A 15,985-nucleotide genomic window follows, 5' to 3' on the forward strand; every position below is an offset into this window, starting at 1 on the left:
ATCAGGCCCTTTGTTTTTTAATAACGTTGTTGGTAACAGGGTGATGCAAAATATCACAGTATTTTATATCTTTTTAGTATAATGTATACTGTATGTGGTATCTTTTTCAAATTTGTTAAATGTATTTTAGTTTATTTAATGTAGCTTAATTGTATTATCATGTTTTAGCAATGGGTTGTAGGGTTTTTAGGGGAGTATGGTGGGAAGTGTTTAAAAATGTCTGTTTTTGTTATATTTTACTTGTGAAAGTTTCATTTAAAATCGTATTTAAGTCATTTAGATTGAATTTTTTTACAGTACTTTTTGTATAACTTGTTTATGATATAATATTTGTTTGTTGAATAATTTTTCTTCAAATTTTTAAAGGTGTTTTATCCTTATTATTTTTTATCCGTGGAAGATGTTCTAGAGTTATCATTTTTAAAATTGACAAACAGATTACAGGCTAATTGTTTAGTTTCTAAATTGAATTATATTTATTTTTTCATAATTTTTTATAAACTAATATTTACTTTACTTTTTTTAAAATATATAATGCATTACAATGTGTTTATTGATGCTATTTTGGAGAGATTTTAGAGTATTTTATTATCTGATTTAGAATTTGATTCAAATACTTTTTACTACAAAAATTATTTGCTTTTTTAGTTAGTTCCACATGTTAACCATGTCAATTTCCATTTTTATATGAAAATATATCCAAAATGTTGGTGTTTCATTTTTTTGTTTATTAGGTTTTTTTATTTTTGGATTAGGTGGCTTTATATTTTGATTACTGTTTATTTTTTTAATTAGTATTTTGATGAAATTAATTTAAATGTTGTAGTGTTTAATTTTATAATTTCATAGTACTTGTACATATTTTAAGTTTACTATTTTTATATTTATTTATAATTTAGTTTTGTTGCTTTATTTTGTTGTTTAATGTGGTTTGTTATTATTGCATTTATAGTGCATTAATTACTTTCATTTTAATATGCTTTTGTATTTCTTTTTTTAAACTGCCCTAATCATGTCTCAAAGTCAAATTGCTTCCCTATCTGGATTAGTGGGTTCATTTCACTGAAGTTGCTCATAGGCTATCATTTTTAAAACGGTGGTGAGCTTTGGAGTGGAAGGCTGAAAATTGTGTTCCTTCAAAGTCCATTATGTTTTTAAATATAGGTTTGGAATTGGAATAGTAAATATCACATTTCTAGGGTCTTACACTTTTTGTAATGTAGCTCCATTTGGAATTGGAACAATAAATCTAACTCTCTAACTCTACCCCCATCCCAGGGTCCAAAACATTCTACAATGTGGCTATGTTTATGGTGGGAATCCTAATACTAAACCCTTCCATTTCCAACACTTTCTTAAATGTGTCTAACCTTGGAGTATGAATAGTTAATCTGGCACCCACAGACCCCCAGTCGTCCAACATTTTCCCTAATGTGGCTTGATTTAAAGTGGGAATGATAAATGTGACCTCCAAAGAGTCCAACACTTTCTTTGATGTGCCTCAGTTTGCAGTGGGAACAGTAAATCTACATGCCTGTCCCCCGTTCCCAAAGTCCAACACTTTCTCCAATGTGGTTATGGTTGGAGTGGGACAAGTAATGTCTGACCCTCCTTTAGTCCAATATTTTCCTCTATGTTGTTAAGTTTGAAGTGGCAATAGTAAATAAGACCCACGAGGCTTTACTGGGAATAGTAAGAATAGTAGGTCTGATGCAACCAGAGTTCAATACTTTCCCTGATGAGGCTAGGTTTGAAGTGCAATTAGTAAATCTGCTCCTCTCTAAATACAAACACTTTTCCTAGTGTGGCTAGATTTATCTGAAACAGTAAATCTCACACCAAGTGAGAGAAATACTTTCAACAATGTGTCTATGTTTGGGTTGGGAATAGTAAATGTATTCCGCCCAAAGTCTACCACTTTCTCCAACGTTGCTAAGTTAGGAGTGACAATAGTAAACCGGACATCCCCAGAATCTAACATTTTCTTTAATGTGGCAAAGTTTGGAGTTATATTAGTAAATGTAACCCCTCCGAAATTTAATATTTCCTCAGATAAGCAATGATTCCATATTTTGTTCACAGTTGTATAATTATTTAAAATTTATGTTCATAGCAATATAAGGCACAGTCTATTTTAATAAGTATCATTAACAAATTATGCATTTTTTATAATAACAAATGTTTTTTGGCTTTTTTGCAAAAACTATAATTCTGATCCCACAATTTTGGTTACACTTAATAATATAATTTTAATACTGTATTATTAATTTAAAAATATATATTTGCTATATTTGTATTGATTCTATTTTAGCTATGTAGGAATAAATACTGAAAATATTTTTATTTATCATTATTTGTTAATGTATGTGGATGAATAGGAATAGCATATGTTAAACATTTTTTATATTTTTAAACTTTTCTTTATCACTTTTATTGTGCTTGAAAAAAAAAAGAATATGATGTACTATGGACATATTTATTTATCTCATTGATGTAAATGTAAATAAAGTCTTTTTACTTTGATTTTCCTGCCTTTTTTTATTGGTTGCTATATTTGTGTTTTTTTTGTCATTGCAGTTCTTGGCAGTTCCGTGTTGCTCTTCTCCAGGGCAGGAAAGAACAACTTCTAATCATCTTATAATGTAGTTAAAACTAAAGCAAGGGGATGGTTTGTTTGTTAGATTAGGTTTTTTAGGCTACTATAGTTATGTGATTTAAGTTACTGTAGGGCCTTGCTACATTTTTGTAATTTGGATGTTGTAGGCTTTATTGGGTATAATATAGGTATAGGTTTGTATGTTATTTTTTTAGTATCTTTTAAAATTAATTACTTCTAATGCATGATTGTGTGTGGGTTTCCATTTCCGTGCTTCATTTCTTCTGGATTATTGCCAAGGAAACTTTGGGGCTTATTATGACTTTGGCGGATGGAAAAGCCCATCTGCCGAAGTCCCAATGGGTAGGTTGCCGCCAGTGTGGCAGTCTCCCCACCAGGCCCATTACCAGTTTCCCACTGGTTCAGCATGCGGAAAGTCAGTTTCTAGCCACTGGCCCAGTGGGAAATGGTCTACAACATAGTCTCTGGTTCGTAATAGAGCTGGCAGCAATGCTGTGTGCATTGTGTGCACCAGCAACTGTTGCAGTGTTCACTGTCTTCTTTGACAGTGAACATTGCGATGGAGCTGGCCAGGGGGCTCCTGCACTGGGGTCTCAGACAGCCTTTTCATGGCGGTGTTGCCGCCATGAAATCGCTAGCAGAGAAGGGGGTCGTAGTCCCCAGGGCAGCGGTGCATGCAGCGCTGCCTTTATGGATTAGGACCACCAGCACTGCCAGGACGACCTTAGGTAATCTGGTGGTGCTGGAGGTCCATCGTAGTGCTACCACCGTGGTCTTAATATTGTGCTCGGACCACTGCATTGACAGCGGTCCGACTGCCATCAGGGTCAGAATGAGGCCCTTTATTTCTGCATGAAGGTTCCATTTTATTTTATTTATTACAAAGAAAATAATTTGAGATTTTTTTTAGATTAATTTTATGTTTCTTTGGGTTTTTTTTGGGCTTCCTGGATCATTAATTATATTTGTTAATATTTGTCAGGCAGGTTTTGAGGAGTTTTGATGGATCTGATATGGTTGAACTTTGTATAACACTTATTTTTAATGTATATTTAAAGTATTTTTGCACTCTTTGGGGAATTAATTACTTTGATTTTGGATATACAAGTGTTGACAGAGGCCTTTTGCTACAAAATTGTGAGCACAATTTTATTTATTTTGTTGTTGTTTTATCTACTATATATTATGTGCTAATCTGACTATATATGCCCTCATAATGACATTTGTGGTAAATCCTGCTTACTGCCGCCGTGACGGCCACCAACATACTGCAGCGGTGGTGAATATCCGTTCGCCATATTATGACACACACACACACCAATCCCACAGAATACAGTCATATGCACAAATGTGCCAGCCCATAGGTCAGTGACAAAGTGGGGGTCCCTACACCCATACCGTTACACCAACAAAACAATGCCCACCACATTATGACCCACGAACCATCACAGCGTACATTCAACTGCGGTAAACCTTTGGTGGAACATTCTGCCGCACTCAGAATGGACACCCTCATACAAAACAACACCACATTGGCCAATACTAAAGACACACACCTGTCACTCACACACACACCACACCCACACCACTATAAAACACACATCCACATTACCCACAACCCTTTACGGATACAAATGATTTCCACGAGACTGACACCAAGACCACTGCAACAACTAGACACACACACTTCTTACACCCATACATCCCTCACGCACCCAAAATCACACACCCCACCACATTACTCAACACACTCTCACCAACACACACCACACAACATCCACGCCCCCACAAAGGCACTCCTGTTTCACTGATGAGGAGTTAAGGGTCATGGTGGAGAAATTGTCAGGGTAGAGCCACAGCTGTTTGGAGCACAGGTACAGCAGGTCTCCATTGCAAGGAAGATGGAGCTATGGTGGAGAATCGTGGACAGAGTGAACGCCGTGGGACAGCAATCAAGAACAAGGGATGACATCAGAAAGAGGTGGAACGACCTACAGGGGAAGGTACGTTCCATAGCAGCAAGGCACCAGCTCGCCATAAAGAGGACTGGTGGTGGACCCCAACCTCCTCCAAGGTAGCTCACAGCATGGGAGGAACAAGTCTTGGCAATACTGCATCCTGAGTTACTCACTGGAGTAGCCAGAGGACTGGACCCTGGTAAGTCAACAATTACCACTTATCACCTCCCATACCTGCATGATCTCACACCCTAAACCTCACTCCTATCACTCCACTCTATCCCACACACTGCACCTACACATATGACTAACCACAATGCCAAGCCCTGGATGCTATACCAATGCATGGACAGCCCTCCGAGCCCTGCATGGACACCCATCGATAAAGCATGCACAGCATAGAGAAACTATCAATGCCACAGTACATAACCATACACAAGCAAAAGGTGGCAGGGCTAAAGCAACGATAGAGGGGAAGCCATGGATGTACAATATGTCACACACATGAAGCATAATACATCACCCACATCCCCACAGGTATCCCAGACAATGTCAGCGGAGAGTAGGTGCCATGACTATCCAGTCCCCCAACAGAAGATGCCCCCAGTGATAACAGTAACTCTGGACTTCAGGATCTGGATGACCTATCAGGGACCACTGGACAGCCGGTCACCCAAGCCCACTCAGAGTCCACCACAGAGCCTCCCCATCAGCATCAAACACCACTGCACCCACCCAGCGTACCCACACCTCTGTCCCTAGGACACATCAATCAGCAGTGTGCCTACCTGTACAGGGACCCCAGGCCACACTTCTTACCCAAGACAGTCATGGACCTGGGGTCAGTGGCAGTGGGCACACCCTTCAGGGGACAGAGGCACAGGGCAACAGGGATACTGGGAGGCCTGCTATGTGCCAGTGGGGAGGACAGGACCAGGGAACCGACTCTCCAGGAGGCACTCTCCGAGATCCTGGGAGCCTCCCAAAATTCCCAGGACACAATGGGCCAGATCCTTGACAACGTGCAGGAGAACAGGCGGCTGCAGGAGGGACAGTATTAGGGGGATCAGGGAGGACGTGCAGGCCATAAACACCACCCTGTTCTCCATAGCAGAGGTGCTGGCAGACATGGCCAACATCATGAGGGATGCAACAGTACACCAGCGGGCCCCTACCACTAGCCAGTCCATTGACCAGCCCTCCACTTCCGCTGCAGATAGTGGGCAGGAGGCCCTGCCACAGGACCCACAGGCCACCAGCATCCCTCCCCTGCAGAAGGTGAACCACCCCGCAAACATTCCCTGCGAACCAGACAGAAGCCAAAGACACTTGCCAAGATAACCGCTAGTCTGATTGTCACCCTTGTGTCCCACTCAGTCACCTTGTCCACTTTGAACTACATTTGCTCCCCTTCCTATGGCCCCTTGGACACTGCACCTGTGCTACAAACCGACTGGAACAATACCCTGGACTTTCTTCCATCATCACCCCATTCCATTGCACTTTCACCTCAATTTCTTAGCAGTACAATAAACACCCTTTAACACAACTTGACTACTAGACTACTAGTATTTTATGTGTTGAAAATGTGTATTTATGTAAACAGTCACATCTAGTGCAAATGAACTGTACACTGTGAGAGTATAGAAATAATGACCTGCAGCTGTTTGTAGTCACCCCATCAGTACACAGTTGTTATATCACCAACATCTGTAAAATGACAAACCATAGGTGACAGTGAGTTGAGATGCAAAGGAAGTTAATGCCATCATGCTACAGCCACACAGAATACACCAATAGTCATAGGAATGTGCAGTTGGACTGTCTCACCTGTGTGTCATTGGAAGTACTGACAGATAACTGATGTTCTGTTGTCCTCATCCTCAGCCTCTTCATTCTCACTGTCCTCAGGGTCTACTGCTGCCACAGGGGCATCTCCAGTGTCTTCCTCCTGCAAAAAGGTATATGGCATCTGAGGGCCAGGTTATGCAACATGCAGCATGCCACTACTATCTGGCAGACCTTATTGGTTGAATAGCACAGGGATCCACCTGTCAGATGGAGGCACCTGAACGTGGCCTTCAGAAGGCTGAAGGTCCTCTCGATGATCCGACTGGTTCACCCAAGTACCTCATTATAACGTTCCTCAGCCCCTGTCCTGGCATTCCTCACAGGGGTCAGCAGCCACAATAGGTTTGGGTGGACAGAGTCACCTGCACGTATTGAGGGAGCACATTTAGCCTCACACAATCCTATGGGGTTAACACCAGACGGCATACATTAACATACAGTGGGTGGAGACCAAGGCTCACCTATTAGCCACACCCTGTGCTTCTGTAGTTGGGCCACCATGCACCGACCCAGGATACTTAGCATTTACGTGGGAGATGTACTGGTCCACCAGGAACACCATCTGCACATTCAGTGAGTGGAAACTCTTACGATTCCTGAACACCTGTTCATTCTGGCGGGGGGAACAAACACATTATATGTACCATCAACCGTTCAAATTATATTGGGGATATGTCCAATTGCATGGACTCCAGCCTTCACAGTTGCCAATTCTTCCACCTAGGGGAAATAAATGTAGCTGCACATGTGTTTTACTAGGGCAGACAAGAAACGATTGATAACATTAGCTGTGATATTCCTGCTGCCAAGCCCACTGTCACTTGAAAAGAACCATTTTCTAAGAAATGGAGCACTAATAGCACTTGCACAAGAGGGGGGATCCCAGTGTTATGATGGACAGATGAGATCAGTTCTGGCTCCAATTGGGCACACAGCTCTGTGATTGTGACCCTGTCCAGTCTATAGGTGAGGATAATGTGCCCGTCCTCCAGTCTAAGTCCACAAGGGGTCTGTACATGAGGGTATGTCTCCACCTCCTATTTATCCACAGCGGTAGGTATCTAAGAGACACAGGAGTGAGTAGGCTGTCACTATTGCAACAATGGAACGCCAACTTCAGCATACTTGGTGCACTTATGTAATGGGACAATGTTAATGGTGAGGTATGTGCCAATCTAATTTTTGATGCAGTTAATGTCAATATGACTTCCCCCCCTGAAATGGCGACCGCCTGTCCTTTATGTAGGGACATGTGTAAATGAGGTAATTCCGCCAACGTTGGGCGTCGTGGCGGAAGGCAATCTTGCACCGCCGTGCAATTCCTCATTGGATAATATGGGGCTCTATGGAGTACAGTGGTCAATGGGTATCTGCGTCGGTGGTGACAGTGTACTCCACCACGGAGGTGACTGCTATTTTCTATCTGATACCTCACTTGCTTCCTGACTTTCAACAGGAGAACACCTACACTGCATGTGCGGCTGTGACCTGTGTCTGGAACCCACCATGGGCTGTTTGACTGGGGAAAGGGCCCCTGCTTTCACGTCAGAGGAGTCGGAGCGACTGGTGGATGGGGTCCTACCCCAGGACGTACTCCTGTATGGGCCTCCAGACCAACAGGTGAGTACACATTGGGCACGATGCATGTGGGAAGGATGCATGGGATGTGTGTGCAAGAATTGTGTTATCAGGGGTGGGTGGGAGTGTGGTGGTGCACATGGTGTGCGCCGAGTGATGTGTGTGCAAATGGTGATGGGAACGGGCATGTTGGGCCTGTTGGGCGACAGGTTGGACTGTTTGTTTAATGGTGTTCTCCTGTCTATATTGCATCTGCAGGTCTTCGCCCATCAAAAGATGGGATTATGGCATGCCATCACCAAGGACATGCAGACCCTGGGGGTCTATGGCAGGCAGAGCACCCACTGTCGGAAGCAGTGAGAGGGCCTTAAATGCTGGGCATGGAAGACCACGGAGGCCCAGCTGTGTATGGCCTTCCAACGAGGAAGGGGTTCCCATTGGAACCTGGCCCCCGGATGGCCTGCATAATGGCAGTGGCCTATACTGCGCTGGATGGGCACTTGAGTGAATCACAGCAGCCACAAGGGGGTGAGTACCATGGGTATCATTACAAATTTTGGCAGGTGGGAAGGGATCCGGGTGGTGGATATGAGTTAGTGGGTGACCCTAAGGCCAGGCCAGTCATTGAAGCGTGGGTCAACTCTAGGGTAATGGGTGTATATCAAATACAGGTAACCTAGCTTGTTAGCAGTCCATTTAATGGAGGGCATCGTGGGTCCCAGGAGGGGTGCAGTTGGCGGTGTGTGGCCCTCATCTTGCCTTAGCATCTAGCCATATTACTGGCAGTGCAATGCATAGTGCTTAAGCCTGTTTCCTGTGTGTGACGGTGCTGTGTAGGCCAACTGTGGTGTTGGTGCAGTCATTGACCCAGTGTTTCCTTTGTCTCTCCACCCTCCTTTTTTGTTCTATCATCCTGTCCTTGTTTGCATTAGCATCATCTGGCGGAGAAGCAGGGGCACCAGGGGCACCGGTGACAAAGGGAGCTGCATCCCACAGGACCCAGGAGGCAGAGTCCACTGACGCTGAGGGGACCAGTTTGATGGAGGGCAAGGGGAGCACCACGGCAGAGACAGGAGGTGACAATGCAGACTCAGATACCTCCTCCGATGGAAGTTCCCTGCTGGTGGTGGACACCTCTGTGACCACCCCAGCTGCAGGTACAGCAGCCACCCCTGTACCAGCACTGCCCTTCCAGTAGCCCCTCAACGAGTTTCCCGTGCCCGGGCACCCCCCAGGCACCTCAGGCCCTGCCCCAGTGAGCCCTGCTGCCCTGAGTGAGTGCTATTGACCTCCTGAGATCCATCTCTGTAGGGCAATCAACCATTGTGAATGCCATCCAGGGGCTGGCATCCCAGATGCAGCAAAGAAATGCATTCCTGGAGGGCATTCACAGTGGATTGGTGTCCCAGCAGAGATCGATTCAGGCTCTGGCCTCCTCTCTGATGGCAGCCATTTTCCCTGTTTCTACCTTCCGCCCTCCAACAACCACTTCCCAGTCTCATTCTCCTAAACCCCAACCCATCCCAGGCACACATACTGACGAGCATGCACACAAGACAACACCCAAGAATGGCACAGGCAAACATAAGCACCACACTTCATCCCAGAAGCACTCACACAAACACCAGACAGTTGCAGACATGACAACATCCACAGCACTGTCTGCCCCTCCTCCTCCTCCTCCTCCTTCTCCACCTCTCTCCCAGTCACGTCCACACTCACACCTGCATGCACTACATCAACATCCACCACCAGCATCACCAAGCAGCACACATACCTCACTAGCAGACACCTCCACAACTTCCATGCACATGTCCCCTGTATCCTCTCCCACCCTTTCTGTCCCCCCTCCTAAAGGACACAAACACAAGCACTCACACATCCAATAGCTAAAAAAAACGCAGCACGGGTGAAGACTGCCATTAAGGCGTCTCCCTGTCCCACAAGCACCAACACCACCAGGGGGGCGGAGCCAAGCAACGCAGACACATTTCAACACTGAAGGTTTCCTGCAGCGGGGACGCGTGCGGACCAAGGGCGGACCCGTCCTTTGCACATCAGTGACCGGACGAGGCCGGACCGGCCCACTCCTCTGAGCTTTGGGTAAGCAGAAGCATGCAAGGTTAATCTGTAGGGGGAAGATCGGGCAGTCTTTCTTCAGAGAAATGGTTTTGATTGTTGCCTAGTCACTTGCTGAATTTTGACTAAGGCCTGTAAATTATCAGCCAAAATGGGGAAAAGAAAAATTAGTATACATAAGGGGGAGGATGGTTCAGACGCTTTAGTTCAACCATCTATCACTTGCTACTTATCATCTGTTATAGGGGCCTTTGAATCTGAACTTGTACAAGTAGAGGAAAAGATTGGAGAATTTCAGAAATCAACTCAGAGACCGCCTCTGGAGCCTAAAGTATCTATAAAATCTATGCAAGGGGCTCAGGTACATATGAAGGCCACCATCTCTAACACTTCACCCCCTGGAATATGTGCTACACCTGTGCAAGTTCCAACAGTATTCGAGGCTCAAAACACAGACTGCTCGCAAGCGGACTCCCCACCTCTGAAAAAGAGGAAAGCAGGAGGAAAGGCTAAAAATACAAAGTGAGCTTCTGGGAATAAGAGGAAAAGTCTTTCCCTTTTGGTTAAACCTGCTAGTCGTTTGGTAGCTCCTGATATGACAAGCGAGTGTAGTGTGAAGGAAGTTCTTCTGAATGATTCCACTCATATAATTGATTCTATATTCAAACCTTTTTCCCTAGCTTTGGAAGAGAAGCTCATTAGTCTGATAACCAAGAGACTGGATCTTCTCCATACTAATATGTCAAGTATAATACTACAGAATATTAAAGGACCACCCAATCTCTGGATGCCGCACAATCAAGATGTGATCCATAGTAATGGAAGTCTACCATCGAACTTCTGACTAAATGATACTGGTTTACCTTTGGTTAAACCCTTAGATGGCCCTGATCTCATGCATATGGAGCCTAAGCCATGCACAGAAAATCGTAATGGAGCACATTCTGGATGCCGATCTTCACCCCTCATTTGTTCAAATAAAACCTGTGAGGAGCCATTACAACTACCCCCAGCCTGTGCCCTGTACGTTTTGGTTCTAGTAAATGTTCCCTCCTTGGAACCCAACCATAACGAAAATACCTAAACTTTAATAAGGAAGTCTGCCCACTGGTTGAGAACTAAATCAGATTACCATGGAGATTTACATGATTAGATTATCATGGCATGCAGAGTGAATTGGGTTGATACATCAAAGAAAGCATACAAGGGCGATTGTGTTGTGATTCATTTCTCTAATCCGTGTTTAGTAAAGCGCTTGTTGGCTGACTTGGCTCACCTTGTTCTGACCAAGGAGGGGATCCAAATTTCCCCTTTAAGCCATTTCTATGTTCCCCCAGCAGTGTGGCGCAAATTTAGTTCAGGGCCATCTTTGTCACAAGTCCAGCCCAATGTTCAAATTACTTATCGCTATCAGGCCCCTAACCTCTTAGATGAAAATAATTGACTCATAAGCACTAATAGACCCATGAGGGTCGTCTTTACGGGTGAAATGGAAGGAGCCCTGCATGATACTCTTTTAATAGAGGATGGTCTTGATGATGTGGGTCCCCCGTCTGGCGTTTCTGCATCAATTTCTACTAGGAAAGATCAGGTGGTGGGACCAGTCCTCAAATCACTGAGTTTAATTAGTTGCAACGTTGCAGGGCTCCGGTCTAAGTCAAAAAATCCTGATTGATTGAACTTCATATCTATGCATGACATAATTTGTTTGCAGGAGACTTGGTCAAAGGACCATTTCTTACCGGACAGTTATGTATCCTTATACCAACCAGCAACCGCCTCCTCAGCTGGAAGGGCAAGTGGGGACTCTTAGTTCTCATTTCTTTACAATTACCAAAAAATGAGGGCAACTTTAATTTGGTCTTCCTCCTATTTTATGATTGTTCTACTCCTGAGGGGAGCAAAGGTGTGTTGATAATACATTTTTATACCAACATACCACGTAGCCTCCTGAAAGAAAGCATTGAGGAGGTAATAGATTTTTTGGACTCCTCCACTTGGGTTGAATATAAAGATCTAACCCTGATATGGCTAGGAGACTTCAATTTCCCCTCTGTTATCAGGAAGCCCCACATGTATGCAGCACCCCTATGGAGGGTAGAGAGGTGACTGCCCATTGCATTCACTCAAATCAAGGTGAAGACCTAAATTCTTTCATGTATAAGTATGATCTTGTATATGCAAAGAGGTAGCATTATTGATTTTATCCTCATTAACTCTTCAGATTTTCATTTAATTCTTGATTTTAAGGTAATCCCACATTGCGCTAGTGACCACAATCCCATATGCATCAATTTAGCTACATTTTTAAATCGGACAATTCAAACAGGGAAGTGAATTGTACATCTGCATTTAAAAGACATTTTGGAGTACAAATTAAATGGGAAAAGGTAGACCCGAAGAAATTTAATCCGAAAATTATTAAACAAACGTTAGATTCCATCAATTTATGTTTGTCACCCCATCCAATGCATGAGCGTATAGTATTCGAATATGAGCATCTAAGTAAAGCAATCTCTGAGGCACTGGTAAGGGATAAGATTTCTCGGGCCCGGAGGCACATTGCTGGTTTAATTCTGCGTGTTCAGCTGCTCATAACATTTTTAAAAAAGCCCTTGGGTCTGTTCCCTTTTCCAGTGATTTAGTAAAACTAGCTAGGGGCAGTATAAGTCAATACTAGAAGAGAGGAAAATGGAAATCAGAACCAAAGCATGGGCCTAGCTTTTGGAAGCTACAGGATTGAGGGACACATCCAAATTTTTGAGGTGGTAAATCACCCTTTTTTCTCTGGACATGAAATACAGGTTGAAGACTGCCTAATTCCAGAATCTGTTTGGGTGAATCACTTTACAAGGGTATTTCAGCCCGGTAATGCATCGTATTTGGTAGGGGCTGATAGTATCAACTCGAAGCCCGTGAAACCTATTGTGAATACCATAGATTTATCTTTTGTGCATAATGAATTTATCACAGCAATTAATCGTCTAAGGGCTTGTAAGGCTCCCAGTCCTGACGGGGTTCCTGTGGACCTCTTTAAATCCATCCCAAATTTCTGGGGGCCTTTAATTGCAAATGTTCTAAGAAGCATAGTAAAGAATAATATTCCTCCCTCATGGAAGTTAGCCATAATAATCCCCATATTTAAAAAGGGTAATAGACAAGACCCATTGTGTTATAGGCCAATTTCCCTTATAGATTCAACTGCTAAGATTCTGGGAAGTGTGATTCTGTCACGGTTAGAAGAGTGGGTGTCAGAGGCAAAGATCCTCTCCCCAATCCAATAGGGATTCAGACCTGACCTGGGCACTGTAGAACAAGCACCTAACTTACATCTCATTCTCAGCAAATATGTTACTGACAGGAAGGAATCTATTCATATGGCATTCGTTGACCTGTTGAGTTCCTTTGATCTGGTAAATGGAGGCAAACTCTGGCAGATCATGGAAACCATGGGGATCGATCCGAACCTGCTGGTACTAATAAAGCATTTACACACTGATCTCTTGGTCTCAGTGCACTATGGTTTTCATGGTGAGAGAACTCACCCTTTTCCAACCATGCAAGGAGTACGACAGGGTTGCATCCTAGCGCCATTTCTATTTCTGCTATATATAAACGGGCTTTATGATTTTTTAGCAAAAAATGGGAAGGATTTTCCTAGGACGGGATTGAGACAGCTTCCAGTATTACTGTATGCTGATGAAGCGGTTATAATAGCGTGCACAGCAAACGGTCTCCAAGGTATGTTGGACCTCTTTTTAACTTTCATGCAGGATCTTGATCTGAAAGTTAATTACTCAAAGACATATGTTATGACTTGTGGTCCTCGAAATACAAGGTCGAAATAATTTATTATGGGAGAAAACATCATTAACAAAGTAAAAGACTTTTATTATTTAAGTATGCATTTAAGTTCCTCTTTGCTATGGGACACCCATCTTAGAATAAAGGCTCAGCAAATGGTGAGAAATGTCGAAGCAGTTTTCCACTTTATCCATAAATTTGGACATAGACCAGCATACCAGATTTCTATGCTCTATAATTCTAAATGTGTTTCAGCAGCCACATGTGGGACAGATTTATGGGGCTATACTAAATCAGACCAGCTCCAACGGGTTGAGAATAAATATGCCCATAGACTATAGCAGGGCTTACGATATATAGAGGACCTGATTACGGTTGCCCCCCTCTTTCTAAGGGTCTGTTGTTGGAGTAATTCTGAGGCTATTCTGGTACAAGACTTTGTCTGATTGTCTTCAATTGGCTAAAACAAATAGAATCCCTTGGTTTTTACACCTGCATGCATCCTTTCGAAATTTGGGGCTTGAGTCCATGTTCCTCGAGTCAAGGTCTTTACCTATAAATGCAAAGGAGCTGGTGAAAAACCGGCACACCGAGCATATCTTGAACCTTAGACTACATGGGGCTTTGAAACTGAAAACCTTTGATCTCTATGTTCAAATCTCAACCACGAATACTCTGGAACCTTATTTAACCTGGTTCTCGAGCCCCCAAGTCTGCTTTCTGTTAACTTTACTTCGATTGAACCTAATTCATTTCAGAGTGGCTTTTCCTAAACAATGCTTTCGGCAAAAAGAGCTTCCAAATTGCCACTGTGATGCTAGATCTAAGCAGAGTACATGCCACTTTTTACTATTTTGTACAGTATACACTGCACTTAGACATGTTTTTATTTTGCCCAGTTTACGTAAATTAAAATTTGCATCTCATAAGGATGCTTTGATTCATGTTCAAAAACTGTCAACCATTCAAATTTGCTATTCTGTACTAAATTTTATTAGGTCTGCTATCACCATTAGGAAACGATACGAACAGTCCGATTAGGCTGCATTTTTGTATAACCCAGATATGGACAAGTTCATGAAACTAATCTACAATTTTAACTTAACTAAGTATACGTTATGTTTTATATTTTCTATATTATTATTATTAATTTTAATCTGTTAGTTTGATTATGATTTTAGGATAAAACATGATTTTGAACTGCATTGACATGTTCCAACTCTTTTATATATTTTTTGCAACGTGTTTTAGTGCTTTGATTCATTTTCAAAAATAGTCAACCATTCAAACCTGCTATTCTGTACTAAATTTCATCATGTCTGTAATACAATATGAATAGCAGGATTAGGCTGCATTTTAGCTTAACTTAGATATGGTCAAGTTCATGAAATATACTTACGATTTTAACTCAACTAAGTATATGCTACCTTTTACAATTTGTATATTACTGGCTTTAATCTGTCAGTTTTGTGCCCATGACTTTAGGACATAACATGATTTTGAATTGTATTGACCTGCTCTTAATTTTTATATATCTTTGGAAACGTGTTTTCTGTAATAATCTTGTTTAAAATGGATTAGTACTTTAATGGCAACTTGCTGAATAAAGAACTTTCTGACTCTGACTCCAACCGCCATCCACCTCACATCAGCATACTGCCCATGCACCTCCACCCAAATACAGCAGACATACACCTCCTACAACCACTCCCTCAAACGCCACTCCGATCACTCTTGTCTCCTCCCGCCCCACCATCCCTAAGAAGCTTTTGGTTGCCCAACTTGTCCTCTTCCCTCCCCCCGTCCAGACTGTAAGAGCAGGGTCCCAATGACCCAGCACCTCAGCCAAACAGTCCACGGGGACAGTGGTGGCACCACCTAGTCATGGTGGGAAGGATACCACACCTCCAGCCAAGAAGGGGAAGGAGCCTGCACCTCCAGCCAAGAAGGGGAAGGAGCCTGCACCTCCATCAAAGAAGGAGAAGGAGCCTGCACCTCTAGCCAAGAAGGGGAAGGAGCCTGCACTTCCAGGCAAGAAGGAGAAGGAGCCTGCACCTTCTACTTTGAAGGGGAAGAAACCCTTGACTCCTGCCCAAAA

Source organism: Pleurodeles waltl, chromosome 3_1, assembly GCF_031143425.1.
Source record: "Pleurodeles waltl isolate 20211129_DDA chromosome 3_1, aPleWal1.hap1.20221129, whole genome shotgun sequence".
In the NCBI taxonomy this organism is placed as follows: domain Eukaryota; kingdom Metazoa; phylum Chordata; class Amphibia; order Caudata; family Salamandridae; genus Pleurodeles; species Pleurodeles waltl.